The sequence below is a fragment of the Ruditapes philippinarum genome, unplaced genomic scaffold (assembly GCF_026571515.1).
Source record: "Ruditapes philippinarum isolate M1 unplaced genomic scaffold, ASM2657151v2 ctg4906_1_1_1_1, whole genome shotgun sequence".
NCBI classification, from domain to species: domain Eukaryota; kingdom Metazoa; phylum Mollusca; class Bivalvia; order Venerida; family Veneridae; genus Ruditapes; species Ruditapes philippinarum.
Genome location: NW_026867283.1, coordinates 74,032 through 84,170, shown reverse-complemented (window position 1 = coordinate 84,170; position 10,139 = coordinate 74,032). Strand labels below are relative to the sequence as shown.

Below are 10,139 nucleotides of genomic sequence, written 5' to 3'. Positions count from 1 at the left end.
TAGATTCCAGCATAAGTAGTATAGAAACCATAACGCACAAATGTATCAAGACGTAAAAAGGCACTGATGATTCACAAAGGTCCCAGGATGTAAAAAAACACTGACGATACAAAATGCATCCTAATTATAATGATAAATAATAAGAACACCTGATCGTAATTGTGAGTCTTTCAATGACAGTAAATATTGTAATACCCCTAAATAAAGGAGTTGGGTATATATGCATTATATCATAAAACAGTAAATGTAAAAGTATTACAGATTTACAGTCACTGAAAATGAAGCATGAGAAATATATTATCTATTAATAACAATGTAGACCTTGTCATTTCAGAAAACTTTCAAAGCTGTTTTAATGAAATAATTAAAGTATCATGTGGAGATTTTCATTTCTTAAACCTTAAAAAACTGATGTTTAAAATATGACTTTTTAGCATTTTTTTAAGCAATGAGAGCTGACACGTAAGGAAAATATTATTAGTTGAACAGTTCACGTCAGAGTTTCTGACTAAAATATAATACTAATTACCCATTATGCCATACTGTTTCATCATTTAGGAAAAGAATCTATAACTCAAAACATAATATATTTTTTACCAAAGTGTATTATAAACTAATAGAAAAATAAGTAACAATTCAACATCTATCTGCAATTCATCTTTGTAAAGATTTGGGTCAATGATCAGGATGCGTATACTTTACAAAAGCCAAGACGATAAAATTTCAAAATGGCTCAAATGCGTCGCCAATTTATTGAAGAACAAGTAGCTCAGGATCTACTACCAATGGCAAATTTGACTGAATATAATGATATTGGCACCTACTATTCCTAAAATCTGATAATGGGTCAAAAACAGCCGCTGACCAGTTTAATAAATTCGGGACTGTCCCTGGAAGTCAAAAATGTATTTCATTTGGCTCAAATATTCCTACAGGTCTAAGAGAGGGTCAAAAATCGCAGACCGGTTAAATGGATCCGGGAACGAACCTAGAAGTCAAAAATGTCATAATCTCCATAGGCATCAAATATTCCTGAAGGTCTGAGAAAGGGTCAAATACTGTCGCTGACCTGTTAAATGGACTCGGGGACATACATAAAAGTTAAAAAAGGCCATTATCTCCATGGGAACCAAATGTTCCTAAAAATCATTCGGCGGGTCAAAAACTGGTCTGAGAGAGAGTCAAAAACAGTCGCAGGCCGGTTAAATGGACTCGGGCCGTCCTTAGAAGTCAAAAATATAATTATCTTCATTGGCACCAAATATGCCTGAAAGTCTGAGAGAGGGTCAAAACAGTTTCAGACCGGTTAAATGAACTCGGGGGAAAATACAAATCATAATTTCATACAAAAAAAAGAACAGGTGTGATTTATCTTGTCGGGCTTTTTAAGGGATATTTTATTCCTCTCTATTTTATACACCTTATGTATGTGGGTAAGATATCAGTAAAGATTTGCTAAAAAATAATTAAGTAAAAGGGAAGAAAAAATTTTAGTGTCCCATAAAGATGATCATATCTTCAGGGAGTTAGTTACCATGACAAACTTTATTGCTCTTATGTAATATAGCGTTAATGGTTAAGACTTTTTCACTTGAAAGATGTAAGGACATATTATTTTTAATATCATTAGTACTGCGATGTTACATATTGAAAAGCCCACTTTTATCTCATGTCATTCTTGTATTCCGATTGTTTGCATTTACAAATATTAATAAGAAAACATGAACAAGTAAATAACAAGAATCATTGACATGTACAACAGTGGTGTTCAACACTTTTGTTCAACTTTGTTATACATTTAAGTGTAAGAAAAATACTCAAATTTCAATAATAAACATACATCTTGTGGAATTTAACGTGCTAAACAGAAACGGAATATTTCTGTTTTGTGAAATATTACAGTTAACAATAACTAGTGCTGTAAAAAAGAAAAGTAAGTATTAGCTTACAATTGAAATGACTGTTTAACCCTTTACCCCATATAGCCGTGTTTTGACGGCTTTTCGCCCCCTCCCTTTTTGAGGCCGCAGACAGGTACAAAATGCCCATTTTAGGCCTCAAACACTGTTGCTCATTTGAAAGATTATGATAAAAATGATCACTTTTTCGGCGCTGCCCACTTTAAAAATGTACATCCATGGGTTGCCAGAAGAGGGATGTACCCCCTTATGTTTCGGGGATTTGAAATGGGCGATAGCCCCACTTATCGCCAAGAAAATGTTGGACATGTGACAAGCTAAAAATGGTCTCGAGTCGATCGTAAGGTAACGGGTAACCAACGTTGGAAAGCCTTTACTCTATCTCAATTGAGAATTTGCAGCACTTTGAAATCAGTTTTGATAGAAAAAAAAAACAATGCATAACAATGACTTTTGGCAATTTTGAGACTTCAGAACGTTGCCACGGAAATAGGAATTAAAGATTGAGCATAATGTTACAGAGGCTATGGTCCAGTCAACAATGTGCCAAGTTCCATTAGTATTGAAGCATTTGTCATAGTTTCATAGCAGTTTAAACTAGCAACAGAAGGCTTTTCAATAAAAACGGGCATTTTTGATTTTTCACGATATGCTCATGAAGTTAAGGGTTAAATTTTATGTATGTTGTCCTGGCGTCGCAAGTGGTGTAAGGATGTAAAATGAGGCAAAGTGTTTGGAAGGCAAACCAATTAACTGTGAAGATAGAGACGAAGAGTACATTTCCACATGCTTTTATCAGTGCAAAGATTTATTTTTATGGTTTTATATTATTTCTACGTAAATAGATGCAAATATTAATTAAAAATACAAATTGTGAGGTTTGTATTGCCTCATTAACTAAAACAGATCACAATATGTTGTTTGTGACATATAAAACCAGTTGTTTAAAATTAAAGTACAGTATAAAATTATGGATCTTATCGGGGTGGGTGGGGTTGGTCTTAGTGCAGATAAGTTGCAATTCGTACTATATAAAGGTGATACAACTGCTTTACACAAATTTTATATTAAAAGTCTGGAAACAAAGTGATCACTCGGAAGCATTAATCACAAAACCAACTCGTTATTAAGGCAATTTCTTATAAGAACTGCAGGTGGTGAGTGGTCTTGTAAGTGGGGTTCTACTGTAATCAGTCTACAAAGACACCGTGATATCATTCCGATGTTATGATGTAACTTAATCGTTTATGTATGGCTAGCTTTGTCATGCTATACTGGTTATAAGACGCTTATAAAGGAATGAAATATTTATTTTATTACTTTTCATATTTTATGTCATTTTTACGATAAGGAATAAATTGCATGACATTATAATGGTAGACTAAGTGTACTTTGACTAATTTTTGTTCGGGATGATATAAAAAATATAAAAAAGTAACACTTTCATGTACACTAGCTATTATTTTCCTTCTCTAAACATCATCTTTATACACATCTGACTTTTTTAATAAAAGAGATTCTAAAAAGATTTAACAGTTTTAAACAGAATATTTTTCACTGCTTATGGACATAGATTTAGATTTATACTGTTTTCATTTAATTTATACAAATAATTCAACTTTATCACAAATTGATAAATATAACAAAAAACACTTGCTCTGCTTATATCTGTTTATGCTTGATCGTTTCATTTCGTGCATGAAATAAAAAGTTTTGTTGTTACAGAATTATGTCAATATTCACATTTCATGCTTATTTGCTTGATGTCACCTCAGTTGTGACATCTTTACTTTGAAAGTTCCTTTGCAGTCATATCGTCTTCTAATTGGGGATATTTATAGCATTCCAAGACTTTATCAAAAATAAATCTCCTCTTCAGAATGTCGCATTTTAAAGCTTCATTATTTTCATAGCCTTCTGTTTTAAAAAGATGGTTGATCGTCTATTTTATAGCCTTATATATTGGATCTTTCTTCATGACGTGAAACTACACAAGTTTACTACCAAAGTTTTTCATTATGGCATTTCAGTGAGTGGTTTTCATATCCTCAAAGACTTGTTTCTTGGCTTCTCATTCACTGATATTAGTTTCTTCTTCAATAGCCTCGTGCAATTTATTTTGATACTGCGACTGACATTGATCAAAACCCTCCTGTATAATGTCTTCCTAAGGATCAATATCCATTGCGTCTTCCGAATTTACAGAAATATTGCCATTATCATTTGTATCAGACGAGCTTTCAGGGTCAGGTTCTATAAAGCCGTCTGTTGAAGATATTTAAGACATTGCGTCCTCTTCATGATCTACATCAGAACGCACAGATCTCTTATGTCGTAACACGTTATCCCGCCTTCCAAATATTTTGAAACAAATATTACACCTCACTATCAACGTCTTAATCAAAAGTGAGGAGGAGTCCTTTGGTAATAAAGACCGGTGGGGGCATTTCAACTTCATGAATTCCCGATTTCAGCTTCATGAACTCTCGATTTCAACTTCAAGAATTCACGATTTCAACTTCATGAAGTTGAAATTGTGAATTCGTGAAGTTGAAATCGTGAGTTCGTGAAGTTAAAATCGTGAATTCATGAATTGAAATCGTGAATTCGTGAAGTTGAAGTCGTGAATTCATGAAGCCGAACCGTGAATTCGTGAATTCCATATTTTGAAAACGGGAATTCACGAGGTTTAAATTGTGTATTCATAAAGATGAAATCGGAATTCATGGAGTTGAAATGGGTCTACCGGTCTTTCTTACTTTGGTCATTCAGTTTTATACCTGTCCGATAATCGTGACGTTTTCATTTTCTTGTGGATTTTCTTTAACGTTCTGCAAGTTAACTGATCTCTTCTGTTAAGGCTTTTCATCTTTTTATCTTTTATCTTTTTCTAGAAATACCGTTTAACTTTACTTTGGAGCCTTATAATTTAATATGTTGTCGTATGTCATACTCTGAAATGCTAAATTTATTTCCCAAAAACAAGTGATTTTGTAACAAAAAGATGGTGGTTTGTTAGCGTTGTAATTAACGACGTTATTTTCTCCGATGACTTCCTGTCGGTGACCCAGCCCCTCAAAACTGCCTCTGAGTAGGCCTTCTTCCTTAGTGTCTGATGTATTCAGCATAATTTTAAAAACTTCTTTTTTCCTTTTGAACTCCAAGTACCTCACTAAACCTTCTTGAACTATGACATCCTCGCTTTTCTTCTGAAGCTGTAGCTCAAAAGCCTTCAAATGTGTAAAAATGGAAAAGATAGGTGGCACAAACTTTGTACACCCACACACAAGGCCATTTAAGTGTATGTCATGCGGGAATCAGATATCAACAAGAGGCTCTCAAAACCATGATCAGGGTCTTTATTAAGGTAAGCTTTTTCATATTAATGGACCATATCTTCGTAGTTGTAAGGTGCAGATTAAAATTGTTAATACTCGCTAAGAAATGGGTATTGCTTAAAATGAAATGTCAGATGCAATGGCGAAGCCAGAAATGAGGATTTACCCCCGTCTACGCATTTTAAAAACACAGTTAATTCCAGAAGTTCCTTCTTTTTAATTGGTTAATATTACTTCTTTTAATTGATAGCTCCAGCCCCTTTCAGTATTGTTTTTCAATCCGTCTCAACAATGATTGTTCTGAGTCATGCACAATGCTTTCATTACAAATATCAGTGTAAATGTAAAGATTGTCATTCGTGTTAAGGCCTTTAGATTTTGATCTGCCAGTGGTGGTGTCGGTAGCGTAAAATTATGTCAATCCGAGATTTCAAAATCCCATCAAAATCAAAGATGCATTCAAATATACTTTAAATTTATACACTTAATTATCCGTGAAGTACTTATCACTGCTGTCACTTTTAACATAAATTTAACGATCTATAATATTTATTGAGATGTTTCGATAATATATTTTACTTCACCAACCTCTACGCAGCTGTTAAATGATTTTAAAAATCATGTCACTCAACTAATATTGTACTTACTTATTCCTTTTTCTCGTTTTTAGATTTTCTCGATGAACCATACATTTTCCTTTTTGCAAGTCACTGGTATATATGTATACATATATATATATATATATATATATATATATATATATATATATATATATATATATATATATATATATATATATATATATATACAGTCACATTCCTCCACTTACGGGGCATCGGTCTATTTGAGACCATACTTGTGGGGTTTATATTTAATGTGGGGCATACATAAGGCCTCGCAACTCTGGCATGTTTAAAACGATGTATGGGGGCGTAGGCTACCCTTCTAACATAGTGCCCGTAGGCCGGTTTTAGTAGTAAATGATATATGTCCCACAAATGTATATATTTTTAATGGGGTTTTATGTTATTGGTCAATATGTTTTCACCTATGGTAAAATTAAATATATAGTTGATATATATATAACTTAGTACCCCTTAGTTCTGTTGTTTGGAAATGTCATTATATGCCTACATAGTGGCATATATAAAAACTGACTGCATGAAATAATGCCACTCAACTCGGTCTTATAAATAGGCCCCGTAAGTGAAGATATGTGTGAATATATATAGATAGATATACTTTCTCCGTTTACGTCTTTAAATCTATATATAGTTATATCCTGCTTAAGAATGTGGGCAGCTATTTTAAATACCTGTGTGGTGTATTGCTCATTACAGGCGCGCAGAAACTTGTGGAAATGTGCACTTTATCTCTATCTCCACAGTTACTTGTTTTACCTTCCCAACAAACATCATTTCCTCATTTTATCTCCTCACACCTCTCTTGTAACTCCTTACATTTATAATGCCCCCTTTTGTTTTAAAATCAGGGTATATAATGTGTTTTTATTTTTTTATACACTTTGGTAAAAAAATATATGTGTTGAGTTATAAATTTCTTGTCCTAACTAATAAAATAGTATGCCATGATGGGTAATTTGTATTATATTTCAGTCAGAAACACTGACACGAACTGTTCAACTGATAATATTTTCCTTATGTGTCAGCTCTCTTTGCTTTTTAAAAAACAAATGCTAAAATGAATCTTCACATGGTCATTGATGAAACAGCTTTGAAAGTTTTCTGAAATTATAAGGTATATATGGTTGTTATTAGATAATATATTTCCCATGCTTTATTTTTAGTGACGTATTTTGTTTCATCAGTGTCTTTTTACGTCCTGGGACCTTTGTGCATCATCAGTGCCTTTTTACGTTTTTGTACCTTTGTGCTTCATCATTTCTATACCACTAGCATTGTAGGTATCATAGATTGCGTATTTATTGTGTATCAATATAATATAAGGTTTCCAGACTTTTTCTGTTCATTATTCATCAAAATCTGACCGCTTTAAAAGATTACGATAATTTACATTTCAAATGACTGAATGTTACTTTGTTCATATTAAACATGTTCAACTTTTAATGCATTCTTAAAGATCGGATGAAAACAAATCTTGCAAATACTGTATTGCTGTTCCATCAACTATTCGTATGAGGTATAAGCCAGATCAAGTAAAGACAATAAAATAATCAATAACTAGATATTAAATAAAAAAAAAAGTGATACAAAGTAATTTAAACATTTGCCAGCTTTTTCATATAGCTGTTTGGTCTTTGTTGATACTCTTGTTGATCCAGATTTTTTTTTAAATATTATCATCATTATTTTTATTTACATGTATATATTTTTGTTTTATTTCATTTTATTGACTTTTTGTGTGGGGATGGGAAGTCTGTTATATCTTAACCCCTTTATAGTGAGGTAATGTCTAAATGAATTAGTATATTTACAAGGCTTTTTTCCCAGTTTTTGTTTTGTTTAATTGAATCCGTGTTATCGAACTCGTAAAACGAGGTATGTAAATGCGTCGTTTTTCGTGTGACAAGGAAGTTAAACGTTTGCCTGGGTATTTGATTGAACTATTTAATGGATAACGATAAATGTTTAACTATTCAACATCAGATCTAAACAATAAGAATTTCAAGCTGAGATTGTAATAATAGACAAAATGAAAGATATCAAATCGAGTTCAATTATTTGGAAAATTATTATCTTTGTAGGGAACGGAGACACGAATAACGCTACCAATTGTGTGGTGGTTCTCAATTCAAAATTTCACGTGTGCTTAAGCCTTTGGCTGGGTCATCGACAGTATCTTGAACCACAAGTACCGTCCATGAACAGACTCGATCAGACCGAGTCTGCAACATTTTATCTTTTTTGAGGCGGTTCCTTCTTACGTATTCTTTTTTAACAAACAAGTACAAGGTTCTTACTTTAATATTTTAAATGAATAAGCAAAATGTTTAAAAATACACTGTTATGAAAGCAAAATTATAATACGAGTACAGTGCAAGAAGTTAAAAATAATGTATTTTACTCTCAAAATCATCACGTGGAATTTTAATTAATTTTAATTTTTAAATTTTGTCATATCTTTTGATACGGTCACAATCATACTCTGTATTTATATGTTTGAAAAGATGAAAATGAAAATAGGGTTAATTTAACTTCATATCGGTGAAATGTTAATACGTATTGTATAATTAAAATTTATAGCAAATGTTACCTCTATCCATAGAATATAATCATTTTGTTCTCAAAAATATATACCATACTATATACAAATTTACTCTAGTACTTTATTCTGTATTCAAGCTCGTTTTATATCTGATTGTGTGTTATGTTTTCTATACGACGTTAATTTTATTCATCGTTATGATTTGGCATTGTTTAAGAACCTTATTTTTCTGTAAATTAACACATGTTCCTGCACTATTTTATGATGCTTATATGGTATATAATATGCTATACAAACTCTTTGATTAGGTAAATCGTAGAAGTGGCCCCATAAAACCCATTGAAATATTAACCCACCTAACAAATTTCTAAATGATGATTTACTACACCTACTGTTTTTTTCCTTAAAATCTTGAAAGCACGCTAATAACCTTAAAAGAGCTTGAAAACACCTCACCTGCAAAAAAATTTGTTGTCAACCGCACAAAATTTCATTTCATTGTAATGTATAAAATCATTATCAATTAGCCAAAGACACTTGATAATTTAACCAACTGTATTCTCTTAACACCCATTAACGTTACTCAAGATAGATCGGAAAAAAATTTGATTAACACGAAATTCAAATAAAAGCTAAATGCAATGCTAAGAAAGAACAAATATCAGTTAATTACATGTATGCATCATTTAATGCTCATCAATCTGTTTTTTCGTTAGTGAGTTATAAACAAGATCAACGTAAACAAACAAAAAGAAGTTTAATGTAGTCAGGTGAATCGTACAATTGCAAAACGACAAAAAATGTAATAACGTGAAGTTTGCAACAGGAAGTAAATACTTTTTCGAGGAACCCGCCCTTTTACATTATTGATTGTCGGAATAGGAAGAAAATAAAGTTTCGAAAAATTCAGTCAATTGAACAAAATCTTGTGTGGTTTAAAGTTGTTAAATCTTTGACAGAATGTAAGTATATTATTCTTTAAAGAATCATTCGATTAAAAATAACTGATGTAAAATGTTAATGTAAAATGATACAATTTGATTAAAACAGATTAAATGTAACGTTGAAGAACATCTTAAACAGCAGAATTAAAATATTTCAAGCCTGTTCGTTGGCTATATCAATTATAGTTGAGACAGCCAATTTGAACTTCTTAGGTGCAGCATCTTCTAAGCTTTTGCATTAAATAAACTATCTTAACATTCAATTTAATTTGCGCTATAATGCCATAGAAAAAACATTAGTGCAAACGAAAAATAAATATGGCAAACTATTCTGAACCTAAAACATAAAATGGGCCGCACATATTGATGAAAATGGAATGAGTTCACTACTTCAACTGTTACTAACGATATCCGTACTGATAAACCAGTGTATATGTGAATTTCTCTACTGTCTACATTTTATAATAGAAATAATCTTTAAAAAATAAAACAATAACAACAAATAAAAAACATTTGAAGAAATACATAGGTGTAAGAGACTTTAAACATTTGCAATTGTACAGTATAAGAACGATTATATGTTAGACCTCCGCAAAGTTCAGTAAAGAAAGAGTTTATGATTCAAATGGACAAGTACCGAAATGTTTATAAAACAAACCCGAAACATAATACATATATGTACATATATGCACTGACAATCAAAAAAAATCTTTTGAGAAACCAATCTGGAATCTGGAATTAAAAAATAAATA

At 31.8% G+C, this 10,139-nt stretch overlaps 2 protein-coding genes across 2 annotated transcripts in view; one reads left to right on the top strand and one right to left on the bottom strand.

Moving 5' to 3' along the window:
* Positions 1-10,139, bottom strand: part of LOC132735512 (uncharacterized) — a 50,412-nt gene that overhangs the window by 12,280 nt on the left and 27,993 nt on the right. The window lies entirely within an intron of this gene.
* LOC132735510 (heat shock 70 kDa protein 12A-like) overlaps positions 1-10,139 on the top strand; it is an 88,055-nt gene that overhangs the window by 69,612 nt on the left and 8,304 nt on the right. The window lies entirely within an intron of this gene.